An 18,321-nucleotide genomic window follows, 5' to 3' on the forward strand; every position below is an offset into this window, starting at 1 on the left:
AGCATGGCATGACCCATCATGATGAGCAATGCAAAAGCATAGCATAACCTTATCTTATAACATAGCGTAACATACAATATAACCTAGCATAGCATAACAAGCATAGCATAGCCTAACATAGCTTAGCATAACAGACTGTACACCACTCCAGCCCTAAGGTCGCTTCCGGCTCAACAAACGCACCATTATACACGAACATGCGTGCCGTATCGATTTACCGTAAGTTCAAAGCGTCTTCAAAACTTCCCCTTCGGCTCGAGTATACTAATCACGACCTCTTATAGTTCCATATCGCGAACACAAAAGGAGATAGCTTGCGGTTTAAACTCTAATCAGCCGCTGAGTTTAAATCGCAGCAGCAGCAAAGCAGAGGAAGCAGCCCCACAAAAGAAGATAGCTTGCGGTTTAAACTCCAAATAGTCACCGAGTTTAAATCGCAGTTGCAGCAATGCAGAGGAAACAGCAAGCAGACAGACTAAAAAAAAGCATTTAAATAGGGCGCCCTGTTTGAAAGGGACCAATAGCACACTTAGGAATCAGAACAGCTGATGGGCGGGGTTAGAAAATTGACATCAGCTGATAGCCGAGCTTGACTATGTGGCCTGCCTGGACTGACACTGAATATATATATATATATATATATATATATATATATATATATATATATATATATATTTTTAGAAATTAAATGTGACAACACTGAAAAAAATGACACTGTGCTATAATGTAAAATAGTAAGTGTTCAGCTTGTATTACAGTGTAAATTTACTGTCCCCTCAAAATAACTCAACACACAGCCATTAATGTCTAAACCACTGGACACAAAAGTGACTACACCCCTAAGTGAAAATGCCCAAATTGGGTCTAATTACCCCTTTTCTCTCCCCAATGTCATGTGACTTGTTAGTGTTACAAAGTCTCTGGTGTGAACGGGGAGCAGGTGTGTTAAATTTAGTGTTATTGCTTGCACTTTCTCATACTGGTCACTGGAAGTTCAACATGGCACCCCATGGCAAAAAACTCTCTGAGGATCTGAAAAAATACACATAAAGATGGCCTAGGCTAAAAGAAGATTTCCAAGACCCTGAAACTGTGCTGCAGAATGGTGGCCAAGACCATACAGAGGTTTATCAGGGCAGGTTCCACTCAAACCAGGTCTGGCCATTGTCGACCAAAGACGTTGAGTGCATGTGGTCAGCATCATATAGAGAGGTTGTGTTTGGGAAATAGACATATGAATGCTCTTTGTAGTTAGCACCATGGTGTATTTATGGGTCTCCTCAGACAGAGTTGAGAGAATTTTATCTGCTCGAATATTGTCTGTTTTAGTGAAACTTTCTGGCTGCACAAAGAGTATTATAACATTATGAGGTCCAGGAGCTGATAGAGACACGCAGTCTTTAATACACAGTGTGAGCTGATGATGTGAGAAGGTTTGGTCAAACAGATGAAGTGCGTTGATAATGGTGATGTATCTTCCCTTCAGTCCTCTGATTCTCTCACACTGAAGTGCCATATCCAGAGGTTGTGTTTGGGAAATAGACGTAAAATGCTGCGAGCACTGCTGCAGAGGTTGAAGGGGTGAGGGGTCACCCTGTCAGTGCTCAGACCATATGTCACACACTGCAACAAATTGGTCTGCATGGTTGTCGTCCCAGAAGGAAGACTCTCCTAAAGATGATGCACAAGAAAGCCAAACAGTTTGCTGAAGACAAGCAGACTAAGGACATGGACTACTGGAGCCATGTCCTGTGGTCTGATGAGACTAAGATAAATAGATAATGCTGTAGATAATATTACAGTTTTTGATCAGTATTTAGACCATTTTAATCCCCTTCAAGAGACTGAGCAAGGCCCCTAACCCCCAATTGCTCAGTTGTATAAAAATGAGATGAAAAAAAAACGTAAGGTGCTCTGGATAAGGGCATCTGCAAAATGCTGTAAATGTAAATGTAGTAGAGCAGGAAGGAATCAGTAACAAAAACAAACAGGGTCAAACCAGGCAGAGCAGGAGTAGGAGCAAGGTAGGATGACTTCACAGAGCATGTGGCAAACTGAAGAGACCATCTGGTGAGGAAAGCTTGTTGGTGGCATGCTTAAATATCACAGGAGAGCATAAAATGATGGAAATCAGAAGGGATGTTATGAACCCGGAGATGAGAGCTGTATATTCCTCTCTACAAGGTATTGCAAACCTGGACCCTGATGTCTGGAGTGAAACAAGTGGCAAATGGTATAGGCAGGGCCACCATCAATGAACCAGGCAGGTGGGTGGAGGTGGCCTGGTGGAGGAAACCACCGTGCTTTAACAGGCTTGAGTCTGGTGTCTGAAAATGGGAAGGGGCAGAGGAATCAATGAGTGAGTTTCCTTCAGGCGGCCATCAAGGGTAGATCCTTTGTCGATAACCAGACTCCCTAAACAACCCAGACAGGGGGTGAAGGACGGTGCTTGCGATTGGCCCAACAGGCATAGCTACAGGAGGATTGAGCAGGGCAGCATCTGACAAAGGCTAATGCAGAGGGAACCGAGACTTCTAGTTACTGGCAAGTGAACAAAAGCAATTGGTAGCCATACGCGCCTTGAAGAGAGAGTTATGGGCACACTCGGCCCATATCAAAGTGGACGTCATCAAATCATCAGTCCACAGGATTGGAAGGCTGGTCTCAAGCTCCTGGTTCAGCCAGTCATTCTGGTCTGTTCTGGGGTGGAAAGCAGACAAAAGGTTGATAGTGATGGCCAGGAGCTGCCAGAACTACTTCTAAAAGATGGAGGTGAATTGGGGGCTGCAGTCTGAAACTATATTGTGAGGTATGCCATGGAGCAAGAAAATGTGCTGGAGTAAGAAGAGTCTCTTTGGCAGAGGGTAACTTGAGTAGAAGGATAAATCTATCTTGGAAGACTATCTTGGAAAACTGCTCTGCCACAGTGAAGCTGGTGGTGCAATGCGTGAGGGGGTTTTGGTGGGGGGTTCAGGCAGACTGGAAACAAAGTCCAGAGAGATGTGCAACCATAGCCAATGAGAAACAGGCAAGAAGCGAAGGTAGACACTCGAATGGACCCTCGAACTCTTTAGATAGACACAGACAGGACAGGCCTCTACGTATTTGCGAGCCTTTCCTGAGCGTGTGTTACCCAAATCTTTGCTGCAGACTTGTCTACTATACACACAAGGCCAGGGAGGCCGTTTTGTCACGAACAAGAAAAATAGAAAGATTGAGGAGGGTGGATGCTGAAAGCTTAAAAATTGCAATTGTTTAAAAAAGGTATATTAAATTTAACGCTAATAATGGAGGAAGAATTACTAAACATGCTGCAGCTCACACACTGCACAAGCTGAAAGTTTGCAATACTTTTTGTACCTTTGACTTTATGTACCTTTGACTTGGATCAAATTGGAATAATAAAAAGATCCGAGACAACCCTAACACTAGTGTTTAGGTGCTTTATGTCCTAGGAAGCCCTCATGTCTTTCACCTTCTGGCTCTCCCTCTTGGTTATGCTGTCATAGCTATTCTAGCTATAGAATCCCTGTCTGCACTTTACACTTAATGTACATTGTCCATCACCTATTTACAATCATGCCTAATATTCTCATTCTCTTTTTCTCCCCTCTCTCACATGGTCAGCCAGTGAATCATCATCATTCCTGTGGATGGAGCTGCCGGAAGACTGTCATGCCTTCTTTGAACCATTGTTGCGTCTGTCAGCTTTATGGTCGGCTCTTCATAAGTGATCATTTGAAGATGTCAGCAGGAAGGAATTAGTGTTGGGTCTGAACTCAGAATTTGTGCTGACCCATTAGTTCCTCAGGAGCTCAGGAGTAGAAATGACATTATTTACTGTCCAGTGTCACCCAATTAAGGATGGGGTCCTTTTTAAGTCTGATTTCTCTCAAGGTTTCTTCCTTATTTCATCTCAGGAAGATTTTCCTTGCCACCGTCACCTCTGGCTTGTGCATTAGGGATATATTTTAGAGCTATATAATAACTTAATTTTAAACTTTAGACTTTATTTTTTTTATTCTGTGTCTATACTTCTGTAAAGCTGCTTTGATCTGTTAAAATGCTATATAAATAAATTCAATTGATTATCACCTCATGATTGTGTGTGGATGATCTTAAGTGTTATTAGAATCTGTATCGTGTTAACTTGTTTGTTAACAGAAAAGACTCAATACATGCTGTCAGTTTGCTTATTACACTGCTAGAGCGCTGACAAATAAATCGTGTTGTGAAGCAGACGTTGACTGGACTACTCCCTTCAGGGGAGACTCCCTACCTGACTGGCCACCAAACCCAATTGACACTGGATATGACCCAAATTTGCATGAAGAAGAGATCAATGTGTAAATTGCTGAACACATGTGAGCTAGCAGCTTTCTTGCATAAGTTTTCAGGTCCATAGCCAGCCTTTGAAAGGGGGGTTCCTTTTTCAAAAACTGGACCTTTTTGCAGTTTTTCTCCTCCTTTTGTATGTAATTATGAGGTTCAAATGCTTCCTCTTGTACCACCTTTGTCAGTCCATACACAGTTCATAAGTTTAAAGACCACACTAACAACAGAATATATTTAATAACCTTTACTGAAGTATTAATAATAATTATTGTTAAAATATGTCCTCAGTTTTGTATTATGCATATAAGTAGGTCACAGGGGGGCACTAAAGTATAAGTTATTTAAGTAGACGCGTTTGCGTTAATAGGTTTGTCCTAAGGGAGTGTTGTGAAAAATCCTGGAGCCTTAAGAGAATATATTTATATTATTATATTATATTATTATTATATTATTAACCAGAAGTCAGAGGGTGAATAAAAGAGGGACTCTTTATTATAGTAATTCAGCAGACCGGAGAAGAGAGAGAGTAAACAGGGGACCCAGGGCCAGAAAGGTCAGGAGAGTGGAGCTGTTACAGACACGTAATGGGCTCATGGGTGATATGAAGTAGCTGGAAGCGGCGATTCTCGCCATGACATCAGCGGGCACTGGCCTTGGGTAGGGAGACGGACGAGGATGGTGAGGTGAGGACATGATGGGGCAACCAGGATGAGCTGGCTGATGCGAAGGATCTGAAGGGAGATAAGGGGAGTTAGAGGAGATAGAGGAACGGGAGCTTGAGATAAGTGTAAACAAGCCCAGCCTGAGCAAGGACAGGCTGAGATCATAGCATGAGATCATAACATGAGATCATATCAAAATTCAAGCAGTTAGCAGATTTGAGGAGTCATCAAAGAACTCCATTGTTTTTGTACACAAGTAACATTATAGCAGCAATAGCTTAACAATAATGATAACAGTATAGCAGCAATAGTTTAGCAAGAGTTTAGCAATAGTGACAATATAAGATGACAAATAGATAAGAGCTTTCTTTTAACATAATAACTTTTGACATAAATCAGACTCATAGAGTGACTTATAATTATTAAAAATCATGTATAGAAGAAAATAACAAAGGAGAAACTTACCCATTATACTGTAGTTGAATGAAGGATTAATCTTCAGGACGTCTGGCATGGAAAAAAACTGAGAGGCGAATGTAACATTGACCAGTAAAGCTCTTTTGAGTAAATTTTTAATAACAATAACAAAATTGTTATTTAGAATGAAGACGACCGTGGTTCCCAGACTTTAGCTCATACATTGTTATGTCGAACGAAGAAGACCCAGGGTCACAGGCCTGGGCTCCCGGGCCTGGGCCCCGGGGAACTAAGAGGAGGAAAATCCATAAATGGGCATATGGGCAAAAGGTGAAGGAAAAACAAGGGGATTGTAAGGAACAGGACATTACAAAAACATATGAGATGATTCCGGTAAATAAGGTGACATAATGATAAGGTGATATGAAAACGGGTCTGTGAGGAGGGGAACCGATAAGGAGGCGCTTGGAAGCGTATATATAGAGGAGAATTTTTGGGGCCAAATGTGTATGCGTAAAAAATCCCGTTACTTTGCAGGATCGTCCTGAGGGTTTTTGTTTTTGCATGCCGATGCTCTTCATGAAGATGCTTTTTCTTTTTGGGTTTTTGGGATTTCTTTTGTTACTTTCAAATTGGCAATATCTCTTAGAGAATTGTTGGCTGATTGACTACAATAAAGAAGTTTGCTCATTCTCATCCAGGTCTGAGGAGCTTTCTCATTGTGGTGGCCCCGGGAAGGAGAGCGGACAGCCTCCCTCGAGATAAGAACTCCTAAGGGTGAGATAAAGAGCTGGATGAGAAAAAGCAAAGGGAAAGCCCCATAACTAGATAAGGTTTTGATGTGTGACTGTGTGTGTGTGTGTGTGGAAAAATCTCATGAGTGAATATTTATTTTTGGGGGGGGCCCCCGGTAATAGGTGCATGGTAAAGTGCCCGGTGATAGGTGCACGGTAAAGTGCCCGGTAATAGGTGCACGGTAAAGTGCCCGGTGATAGGTGCACGGTAAAGTGCCCGGTAATAGATGCACGGTAAAGTGCCCGGTGATAGGTGCACGGTAAATCAAATCAAATCAAATCAAGTTTATTTGTATAGCGCTTTTTACAATGGACATTGTCACAAAGCAGCTTTACAGAACATAAACATAGAACAAAAGATAAACATAAGGAGAAGTATAAAGAATTAGTATAATAAAAATTCTAGATATATACAGATCACAGTGTGTATGTATGTATGTATGTATGTATGTATGTGTGCATGTATGTGTATTTATCCCCAATGAGCAAGTCTGAGGAGGCTCAGGCAACAGTGGCAAGGAAAAACTCCCTTAGATTGGTAAAGGAAGAAACCTTGAGAGGAACCAGACTCAAGGGGAACCCATCCTCATCTGGGTGACACTAGATGGTGTGGTTACAAATATACAAGTATCACAGAGTCCAACTGGAGCCGGTAGATCTGTAGATGTCTCAGAGTTCTCACAGAGTCAGTCTCGTCTCAGTGGAGGTCCAAAAAATTTCATCGTGTGCCCGGTAAAAGTGCCTGGTAATAGGTGCACGGTAAAGTGCCCGGTGATAGGTGCACGGTAAAGTGCCCGGTAATAGGTGCACGGTAAAGTGCCCGGTGATAGGTGCACGGTAAAGTGCCCGGTGATAGGTGCACGGTAAAGTGCCCGTTAATAGGTGTACGGTAAAGTGCCCGGTATTAAGTGTATGATAATCTGTGTATGATAATCTGAGTATGATAATAAGTGGATAATAAGTGTATGTGATAAGTGTACGTGTGTACATAGATAAGTACACAATATAAGTACACAATATAAGTACACAATATAAGTACACGGTGATAAGTGTACGTGTGTACATAGATAAGTACACAAAATAAGTACACACGTGATAAGTGTACGTGAACACACAAGCACAAATGAACAAACAAGTACACACGTGATAAGTGTACGATGAACAAACAAGTACACACGTGATAAATGTACGTAATGAGTACACGGTAATGTGTAAACTGTGTATGGATCGTTCATGTGCATTGTTGAACCGAATGATGATTCGGATTGCTGTTTGATGTAGTAAAAGTGTGGTGTGTGGGTAAGTAAAGAACAGAGGTAAGTAAGCACGACACCAGTATTGTATAAAGTAGTAGAAAGCAATACTTGAATAAAAGTGCAAGTATCATACTAGAAAAAGATTTTGATAGAATATTTTACCATATATTATAATATAACACCTTTTATAATGATAATTAAGAAAAACGTCTCAAAGTATCTGATATATACTGTACTTAAAAAGCTGAAGTAGAAATAAGAAGTAAAATTCAGGGATTGTGAATTTGATTGTGATTGAGAGTGATTTTAGGCAAGCTAGGAGCAGGGTTTAGGCCTCAGTGTGAAATTAAAGCAAGAGGTTTATATTATATGACTACATAGTCAGAAAAATTATGGTATTATGTAAAAGGGCAGAATAGACAAATTTGAATAGATCAGTTCATGTATGTGTGCAGTCTCCACAGTGTGTCCAGTATGTAGTCATCAAAAAAATAAATTAATAAATAAATAAAATAAACAAATCATAATATCGACAAGACAAAGACCAGAGTAATGATTATTATTTTTATGAAGGAGTGCATGGAGTGTTTGCATTAATGTTTTGTTTGTGCTGTAACTGTAGGAACAAGAATTGTGACATTTCACCGCGGTTGGGTGCACGCTGCGTGCGCTTGTGCTTTTCCATGGAGCATGCGGACTAGAACACGGCACGATACGCACAATTCAGCTCATCCGGCTACACACACAAAGGATTGCATGAAGAGCAGTTAATATCCTGAGTAAAACGAGAAAAGAGAATTATTTTGTTGCATTTTATATTCAAGAACAGTCATCATCATCCTGCGTTGGATTATAATTCCTCTTAGTAACAACGTCACGCACACGCACAGCTTCGCCCAGTATTACGAGCACCGCTAGGGGATGAGGCTGCATTAACTTCATTGTAACTTTTGTGCATTAGATCCTCTAAATACACGGTCATGTTTTATTTATTAAGCCCACACACAAAGCATAATATGATTTATAGTGGTCGTACAAGTGTGATGAAGTTGATCGTTACCTGAACTAGGCGGCGCTAGTTCAGTTGGTTTACTTGCCTTTAAGCTCTTCCTTTTTTCCTCACTGGAGTGATTTCTTTCATAACAAATATTATAGATTTTCATATTCTTAGATTCCCAAGAATCCAGGGGAGTTGGAATATCTCCACCGTATTATCCACATCACTTTGCTCGCCTCACAATCATCACGGTTCTGACCGAAAACCGTAAGTAGAAGTTCATCTCTCACTTCTCATTGGAGGATCAGAAAACTACAATTCGGTGTCAGGTTTGTAGTCCAGACTCCTAGGAATCAAAGAAGGCCCCACATGAGCCAATAGGTGCCCGTAGAGTAGAGATAGACAGCTTAAAGTCCAATGACGGTTCTCCATTGTATTCAGAACACCTTCCGTTTGTTTGGCAGTTGTGTGTGTGTGTGGCAGTTGAGGTGCGATAAGGGCCATCTGGCGGGGGGGGCTGCCAGTGATAACAATTCTTAAGGTGTATTGCGCAATCCTAGAACACACACACACAGAATAGCTTTCCCGTGTTTTTCTTGAGCAAATACTACTGCTTAGTGTAAAATATTCATATAAAATCCACTCTTGGGTCTCTTTGACTTTAGAAAAAATGTTTTTTGGAAGCTAAGACGTGTGGCTATGATCTTGAGTTCTTCATTAGCTCATGGCTTGTGTTTACTGTAGTGTTTTATTACAGCAAAATTACTTTGGTGGAAATGAAACCTCCATTCTAGCCTCTGTAACGCTGTGCCAGTAAGGCCTTGAATCGCCCTGATACGTGTAACCAAAACAAGAGATTGTTTTCTTTCCAATCTGGGGCATTCTCTAACCGACTAGAGGACACACTATTACATGATGTTATAAATGAGGTGTTAGATGAGAAACAATAAACCAGTTGGGAGAAATTACCGAGTGACTGAAACAATTTAATTTTAATCTGGATTGGATTAATTAATTAATTGAATAACTGGTATTTATCTGATTGATTAGTGAATTAAATTATAGGATGGGTCAATACTTGGTTGATTATGTAGCTGATTGATTTTAATCCATTTTTAAGTATAACTATTGAATTAAAAGTTGTACTTTTTGTACGTATACTTTGAGATCCTAATATCTGCCTTGTTTCTCTTGAGAACCATACTAGAAGGACTCCTGCACAACCACGTTTACCAGAAAGAGAATAAACGTTCAGCTGAAGTAGTCAACAGTACACAGAAATCCAGTACCACGTGACAGTGCCACAAGGGCGAGATAGGGGTGCATGATGGAGAAGAGAAAAGGTCTGATTACTCCAGCTGCAATTATAATAATGAGGCACAAGGAGGCTGAAAAAGAAATCAGAAAGTACATGAAAAAGTGGCAAGACCGGACAAAGGGAGAATTGCAGTGGCCTGAAAGTGGGACATTTGATGAAGGGAAATGTAAAAAGATGAAGGAAAGGATAGAGTGCTGGGGGGAAGCGAAAAAGGAGAGTATAGATAAAACTATGCGGAAATGGGAGATAGTGGAGTGGTTTGAACAAGAAGGAAAGAGAAGGGAGGAGAAGCTAAAAGTGCCACAGAGCAAAGAACAGGAGAAAGAGAAGGCTACAGCCCCACCATCAGGTGAATGGGTGGAGCAGCTCAAACCCCCGCCGTACAACGAACAAAAGAAGCCCGATTACCATGGAATATACCCCGTAATAAATACGGGACAAGAAGGTGAAGCACAAGAAATAGAACTGGAAATTACGGGTGGACAAGTCAAAGGAGTAATCCGACAAATGTCAGCAGAAAAAGGAGATATTAAGAACAAGTATGAAGGGCCCTATCATCCTTCCTCAGAAGAAGGCAGCCAGAGGGAGGAGAATGAGATTCTAAGACACAAAGATGAGCAAAAGGGGGGCTCAGAAAACCCAAGAGGGACTACAAAAGAAGAAGGAAAAGAAAATCAACAGGAAATGGACGAAGGCGGTGGATACCAGTTGCACTGGGATGATCAGATAGAAGATATTAATACCCAGTGGGGGAGAGAACCTCCTCACCTATCTCACCAACAGACAGAAGCTATTAACACGGAATGGCTGGCAGGACATCCCCAATCGCAATATATGTGAGCACACAGCACACCAACCTCAAGAGAATATCGGATGAGGATAGACGAGGCCTACTGGGCGAGTAGAAGGCGAATGCAGGACCTACAGTGGGAAGAACAGAGTGCACTGATGCATAAAATGCATGAATCCCTAAAAAAGCTGGAAAGTTGCACCAGTAAGGCCCTCAGGGTGAGCCAGGGAGGACAAGGAGAGCACCACCGAGAGGAGGAAGAAAAAGGAGGAGCGGAAACGGTGGACGAAAGGGTGAAAAGATCTGCTGAACAGCAGTCACAGACCTCCCTGGCTACAGAAAATGAGGAGGAATTATCCCAAGGGATGGTCCCAGAAGACGAGAAGTCTCAGCCTGGCAACAGAAGCATGAAAGTGAGGATAGATGGAGAAGTGCAATTAACCTCACTAGAGCAGGTAAACCTATGGCCAGACAAAGAACAAGGCGAAGCAATTAAAGCAGCTCTGAAACAAAGTTGTAAGGCAGATGAGACAATGCAGGAACTGAAATAACATACATCTCACCTGGAAATGCAGGTGGAGGAGTTGAGAGGAGACCTAAAGGAAGAACAGAAGCGTGCCGAGCAAAGGATAAGAGGCCTACAATATGAAAAAGAAGAAACCACAGCAGCAATATGCAAAGGCTTGGAGAAAAGGTTGCAAGAACAAGAAGAAAAGATAGCAAAAGCAACCGAAAGTGTAAAACGAGGAAAGAGGGCCAAGCCCACCATGAGAGACAAAGGAGATGAAGCAAAGTGGAAACTACTACAGGACCGAAGACGAGTGATCACACGGTCACAGGCTCAAAGCCAACAAAGGGAGGTGGACAAAGAAGAAACTGAAACCTCCAGCGACAAAGAGGGGGAGATAGATGAGCCTGAGTCGCGTGGAGCAGCAGCAGCCGAGCCGGACGAATATACAATGCCAAAGATGGCAGCACAGTATCCTCTAATAGTCAAAGGACAGCAAATACATTATGTGCCATGGACCTTCATGGATGTGACTGGACTAGTAAAAAGACTGCCAAGTGTGTGTGAAGGGGCACAGAAATGGATCACAAAGTTTGAGGAACAGACAATGGGACAGAGTCTGGCCTTGGGTGACCTGAAGGTAATCCTATGCCAGACAATTGGAAAGGCAAAAATGATAGAAATGTTCGGCCTCGCTGGACTAGGGAAAGAAGCGAATGACTCAAGAGCAGATGGAATAACCTTTGGCCCATTCAGAAACCGTCTGTGGGATCAGCTAAGGGAAGCATACCCAACTAAAGCCGATCCGGGCAAAGTGGAGAAACTAAAGCTGGATGAAGAAGAGGGAGTTGCCCAGTTTATATTGAAACTCCAGGAGTCTTGGGAGTCTTGGGAGTCTCGTGGGATGAAACGCCCGCAAGTATGACTCTGTTCAAGCTCATGTTGAAAAGGGCACTTCCAGCAGAAGTTCAAGACCAGCTGGAGATGGTAGTGGGTTTGAACACTTTGCCATGGGCCACCTTCAAGGCAAATGTGATACACCATACTGAACTTCACAGGAAAAGGAAAAGGGAGGCAAAGAAGGCTGAAGAGAACTTGTTGGTGCAACTGCACAAGGCACAACTGGGGGAACTGACGAGAAACAAACAAGAAAGCCATGATAAGAAGAAGAAGGAGGATAAAGAATACACCAAACAGGCGGCAGTAATGGTCGCCCTAGCTGCAGTTCAGGTAGCACCACCCCAAGATGGAGGAGCACCACAGGTGGTGACACAGACACAGCCGTTGCCCCAACTATGATGCAGTATCCCATAGGATACCCAACAAGTTATCCCGTGAATCCTCAGTATGCACCTCTACAACGTGGATGGGGACCAACCAGAGGTTGGGGTAGAGGAGGACAAGGAAGACAACCTCCACAGAGACCGGCCTGGGGAACAGGAGGACAAGGTAGAACCTGCTGGAATTGCAATAACCCAGGTCACATGAAATATGATTGTCCCTACTTACAGTAGGAGGGTCATGGGAAATCAAGGAAGACAACAGAGGCCTGGACAGATGCCTGCTCCAATGTTTCAACAAGGAGCAGGGCAGTCAGGAATGCAGCAAGCACCTGCAGCAACACCACAAGGAGCTGGAAATTGGGCAGGCCAATGGATGGGCCCAGGGTTTCAAGGACAAGCCCCAGTACCACCTGGAGGGAGCCCACTGGGCCCAGCTCCAGGAGGAATGTGAAGAGGCCTAGAGAAGCCAGAGGGGGAGCTGGTGCAGTGTACCACCTCACTGCACCCTGCACAAGAACCAACAATTATGGTGGGAATTGGAAATGAAGTACAGGCCCAATTCCTGATTGATACAGGAGCAACATTTACAAGCATTGGAAAAGAAGGTGCAAAGCTTCCCCTCACACGCAGAGCAATAAAGACAGTGGGCTTCTCAGGAAAAACTCAGACTCTACGATTTACTGAGCACAAATATGGAAAGAATATTCAGAATGGAAACCATGGTTAAACTACATATGCCCAGATTGCCGTGAGGCTAGAGGACCATGGCAGTGTACCCTGAAATATGATGAAGGGGGAAAAGGATGAAGAATACGCATCGTTATGGGAAGAACGACTAGAAGGAATAAAATATGTCATCAGCACGGACAGCATAATACTTGGTCGGCAAGGAGTAGCTACATATGCCGTACTCCCTGAACAGATTCACGAATGGTATCAAGTTGGAGACGCAGTCTCCCACATCTCCCTGATGATTGGGCAAGGTTTTGAATCAAAAGATTTAGGGCCTATGATGAGAGAAGCAGGAAGGGTAGAGAAATGGAACATGACAAGAAATTCTAGGGTATATATGTCAGAAGATAAAACGTTTCTAAAGATAGATTATAAAGGGACAGAGCAGGTAGTAGCTACCACTATGTTAGTAAGTCAGCAAACAAAGATACAAGTAAGAGTAGGAGTAGAGGTACAGATGCCACAAATAGAAGATGAGGAAGAGTTAACAGGAAAAAGATATAGTACTAAAAGCACTAGGTGAAGTTCCGGAACAACTATGAACTAAGCACGCATCAGATGTAGGACTAGTCAAATCAGCAGGGCTAGCAAAAATACAAATCAGACCCAACGCTCCACTACCCTATCAAAGACAATACCAGTTATCCAAACAAGCGGAAGAAGGGATAGGGCCAACTATTAAAGGGTTAGTGGAAACAGGGGTTTTAATCCCCACTAGGAGTCAGTGCAATACTCCAATTTTTCCGGTCAGAAAGCCTAACTCAGACAAATGGAGATTGATCCACGATTTGAGACCAGTCAATCAGATAGTGGTGGCCGAGACTCCAGTAGTCCCAGATCCACACACTTTGTTATCAAATATTCCAGGGGGAACAAAATGGTACACAGTAATTGATCTATGTTCGGACTTTTTCAGTGTTCCATTGCACCCGGACTCTCAGCACTTGTTTGCGGTCACTTATTGTGGGCAACAGTATACTTATACGAGGCTGCCCCAAGGATATTGCGAAAGTCCATCGATATTCAACCAAGTACTGACCAGAGATCTGGTGAATTTACAAATGGATAGCCTCATAGTCCAGTATTTTGATGACTTACTGATCTGTAGCCAAACAAAGGAACAATGTGTACAGGATTCAATAACAGTACTGAAGGCCCTAGCAAACAATGGGCACAAGGTTAGTAAAGAGAAGCTACAATTCTGCCAGAGAAAGGTGGAATATTTAGGACGAGTTCTAGAAGGAACAACACGAAAGATATTACCGGCTCATGTACAAGCTATACGTGATGCACCACGACCTCCACGACCGTGCATATGTATATTAGTGGTCATTCGCCCTGTGTGTGACATTGTGTATATTGGGGAAAGTGGACAGGTAAGTACGTCAAGTGACATACATTGTGCAACACGTAGGTACGCATTCCTGTATTAGACACATTAGGTTAGGAGCGTGTGCCACCCTCTGTACGTTTTGTTTGGGGTAGGCAGTGTAGGTTAGTTAGGGCGTCGTTCGACGCTGAAGCTCTGTCTCATTACTTTTCCTTTTGTAGTTTAGGTTAGAGGGTTAATTTCAAGGTAGAGTGGTTTTGTTTTGCTTATTTCTTTGTTTTGGCACAGCTCGTATGAAATGATATACAGAAATTTAACACATAATATTACATTTGGTCAAGCTTAACCTTATGAATGTACTCATGCTCTTGGTTGATTATGTGTACAAGTGATCCTTCAAGTTTTTGTGTGCTGTCCAAGGACAAAAAGAGGGAATTGTAATGAAGTGAACTTCTGATATATGACTAGAGATTGTTTAGTTGTTTAGTTGGTAGAGGAATATGTGCTAGAAATAAGGGTTGAAAGTTTTAAGGACAAGCCTGAATAACCAAGCCTTGCACTGTAGATAGTAGATGACAATGTTATCTTAGACGGAGTTGATTTTTTTTCCCCACTGTCTCTGAGTTAGAAATATGTATATAAAAACTGATTGCAAGGCTGAGACAGGGCTCTTTTGAGTGAAAAGCACAGGGCTCAGTTGTGCAGCAGTATAATCATGACTAGCTTTGTGTACTTGTTTTACCTAATATTCCTGGAACAGTGCACTGACTTGAATAGACTGGGTTGACTGTTGATTGATCGACAGATAAACCTGCCCGTTTATCTCTAAATTCTTCACTGGTTGGTGCCAGTTCATCCACAACCGACTGGGATATTTTTGTTCCTAGAAAAGGATAGTGTACAGAACACAGCAAACAAAAATTATTTATAAGCCCACTTTCCTCTTCAAAAAAATATCATGGATGTCTTTAAGATATTTTCCCTCATAAACAGAACCTTAATCACCTGCCAGGTGAGATGTTTATTTTCCGGCTCTGTGCAGACAGACTGACCTGTTCTCCACTAACACGCCTCCATTTTCTGTTATATTAACAGTATTATTAGTTTTAATTATATATTAAATAAATTAATGCAATTAATTGACCAAGTGAACCAGCATGGGGATGTGTTTCTGGTCAAGAATCCAAAGGTTTTCATTAGTGTCTCTGGGTAAAGACATCTGCTAAAGGAGGGAAATGTAATAAAAATACAATTTAAACTGCACAGTATATTTAGAGATAGTTATATAAACATGTAATGTATGCATGTAAATCTATGGTTTTATGTCAGTTAGGTAAAGGTTGATACCTTTCCATAGTGAGATCCCATACATGGTTTAACATGCCCCATTATAAAAGGATGTATGTAACCACATTGTTTTCTCTTTTTCTTTGTGTCCCCAAAAACATTTGTTAGTTTTTCATTTATATTTTCTTGGTTGTTATTTCACATTAAAGGTTGAATAACAAACCTTATTTATCTTTATATTATTTATTGACTTTTTTAAATAAAACAAAACTGTAATTTTTTTAAAATCAGACTTTTATATTCTCTGTAATTAACTTTACAGCAATAAAGTGTTTTAATTGACAGTTTCTTTAGAAGTTGTCTTATCAATTATTAATGAATGTCAAATTGAATAGCACAAAGTCGCATGACTGAAGATAATACATTAGACCTACCTTTACTTTCCTCCAGGTTTCTATCTGTCTTTGATGTGGTCTCAGTCCAATGATCTTGGTGTCTTCCTGGTGTCCCTGAGCGCTTCTTGTCTTGTGCACTGTCTTCAAGAAGTTCAGACATTTTGCAGATCGAGTCACTTCCTCCAGTCTCCTTCACCACTGCATCTATTTTCCCCAAAAGCTGAACAACCTCGTGTTGATCAAATTTAGATAGATTCTCAATTCTGTGGTGTCTCACATCACATTCATTGATGAATCCATGGACTTTACCTACAGTTAACGTTATTGTCCGTGTGCTAGACATTGGGCTATAAGTTTCTAATATGCTTCTGACTCTGTCATGTAGCTCATGTGATATTAATTCTGACTGAAGCACTAACAGAAACACATGAGGTCCAGGATCAGCAAGAGAAAAGCACTCTTTTACTCTCTGAATCACTTCCTCCTGAGAGAGATATAGGTTAAAGAGATGAGGTGTGTTTATGATGGTGATGAATCTTCCCTCCACATCACCACTGGCTTTCTCACTCTGCAGAACTTCAGTCTCAAATGCAGATCTGCCCAGGATGATGTTTCCCACTCTGCTGGTCAAAGGTACATTATCCCCCAGCAGCACAATTCTCACTTCAGACACTGAAAAAGTATTAGGACAAGAAATATCAATGATCTCTGTTCTCTGATATTCAGATTCAGTCCCAGAGTTAGGAAAGTTAAAAAAAAAAAAAAAAAAAAAAAAATTGTTTCCTAATATCTTTTCAGAACAACTTTTACTTGAGGACAAAATGTGTCACTGATATTCAGTTTAGTGGCTGAAACAGAGAAGGGCTTCCAAAACATGATGAAATCTTTATAACTAATCTTTTTATATACATTTCATTGTGTGGCATCATTGTTACACTCAGTTGTGTAATTGTGTAATAGACATCTCTACACAGTAATCATATACAACTTTATAAAACATTATAAAGTAAAAACATTTCTTCATTTATAGAATTACACAAGGAGAAGTGAGACAATGTGGCTTCTGGTTTAGTGTGAAATAAATCAGTAACTCACTGGTGGCAGGTGATAAAGACTGATGTCACCACAAGGGGTGGAATAAACCTGCAAGAGAAACATGACATGATATTTCATATTTAGCTCTACAGTAAAGGGGGATATGATTCAGCAGATTCCAAATATTTATGAAAAATACTGTGGAAGAAAAAGTGAGGGATAAAATTGAAAACGCCAAGGAAACAAACCAAGAAATGACATTATAGAATTATATTACATTCCACGGGCGGTTCTAGGGTCTCATCTTTAGGGGTTTAGCCCTCAGTGAGAATTTAAAACAAGAAGAGTTTTATATTATATATTATATGACTACATAATAAGCCAAAAGTTATGGGATTATTTAAAATGGCAAACGTGGACACCAACATTTACATTTACATTTACGGCATTTAGCAGACACCCTTATCCAGAGTGACTTACAACTGAGCAACTGAGGGTTAAGGGCCTTGCTCAGGGGCCCAGCAGTGGCAGCTTGGTGGACCTGGGGTTCGAACCCATGACCTTCCGATCAGTAGCCCAACACCTTAACCACTGAGCTACCACATCCCCATGTTATGCATGTTATGCATGATGTAATGATGCCAATCTTGAATCAACATTAATGTATGAATGTACATTAAGTTTCTCAGTTTGTGCTGAGCATTTTCTATATATTACAGACATCACAAGTGTCCCGGATGTTCCGGAAGTCTCCCGCATATTGATAGCGGCTCCCTGATGCCAGCAAATTAGTTAAAATCTCCCGGAATCTAGAGCGAGCGAGCGAGCAAGAGCGCGCATGCGCGACAGAGACCTTGTAGAGCGCGCACATTTTACACCATCATGGCTCATGGCAGAGGGAGAGAGACCCAAAAAACACAGTATAAGTCACACTTTACACCATGTGTCTTATGTTGTTTTCGAAATACCTCCCGGAAAATACTTTTTACAGGTTGTGATGTCTAATATTATATCATCAGTATCCAGTGTCCAACGTGTCAGTAATAATGTACTGTGTTTATAACCGCTTATAAAGGTGTTTCAGGCCACAGGTTAGAACTGAAATCTCTAAACTAAGTTACAGAACGCTAAAAACCCCAAAGTTACTTAAGATTAGTTCGACATTTAGGACAATTCTAATAA

The 18,321-nt window shown here is 41.5% G+C and overlaps 2 protein-coding genes and 1 pseudogene across 2 annotated transcripts in view; 2 read left to right on the forward strand and 1 right to left on the reverse strand.

Annotated features, from left to right (window-relative positions):
- LOC132842105 (GTPase IMAP family member 8) overlaps window positions 1-18,321 on the forward strand; it is a 611,624-nt gene that overhangs the window by 297,842 nt on the left and 295,461 nt on the right. The gene's annotated exons all lie outside the window — the stretch shown is intronic.
- LOC132842477 (uncharacterized) overlaps window positions 1-18,321 on the forward strand; it is a 301,251-nt gene that overhangs the window by 135,182 nt on the left and 147,748 nt on the right. The window lies entirely within an intron of this gene.
- Window positions 1-18,321, reverse strand: part of LOC132842459 (interferon-induced very large GTPase 1-like) — a 63,703-nt pseudogene that overhangs the window by 45,311 nt on the left and 71 nt on the right.

Source organism: Tachysurus vachellii, chromosome 3, assembly GCF_030014155.1.
Source record: "Tachysurus vachellii isolate PV-2020 chromosome 3, HZAU_Pvac_v1, whole genome shotgun sequence".
In the NCBI taxonomy this organism is placed as follows: Eukaryota; Metazoa; Chordata; class Actinopteri; order Siluriformes; family Bagridae; genus Tachysurus; species Tachysurus vachellii.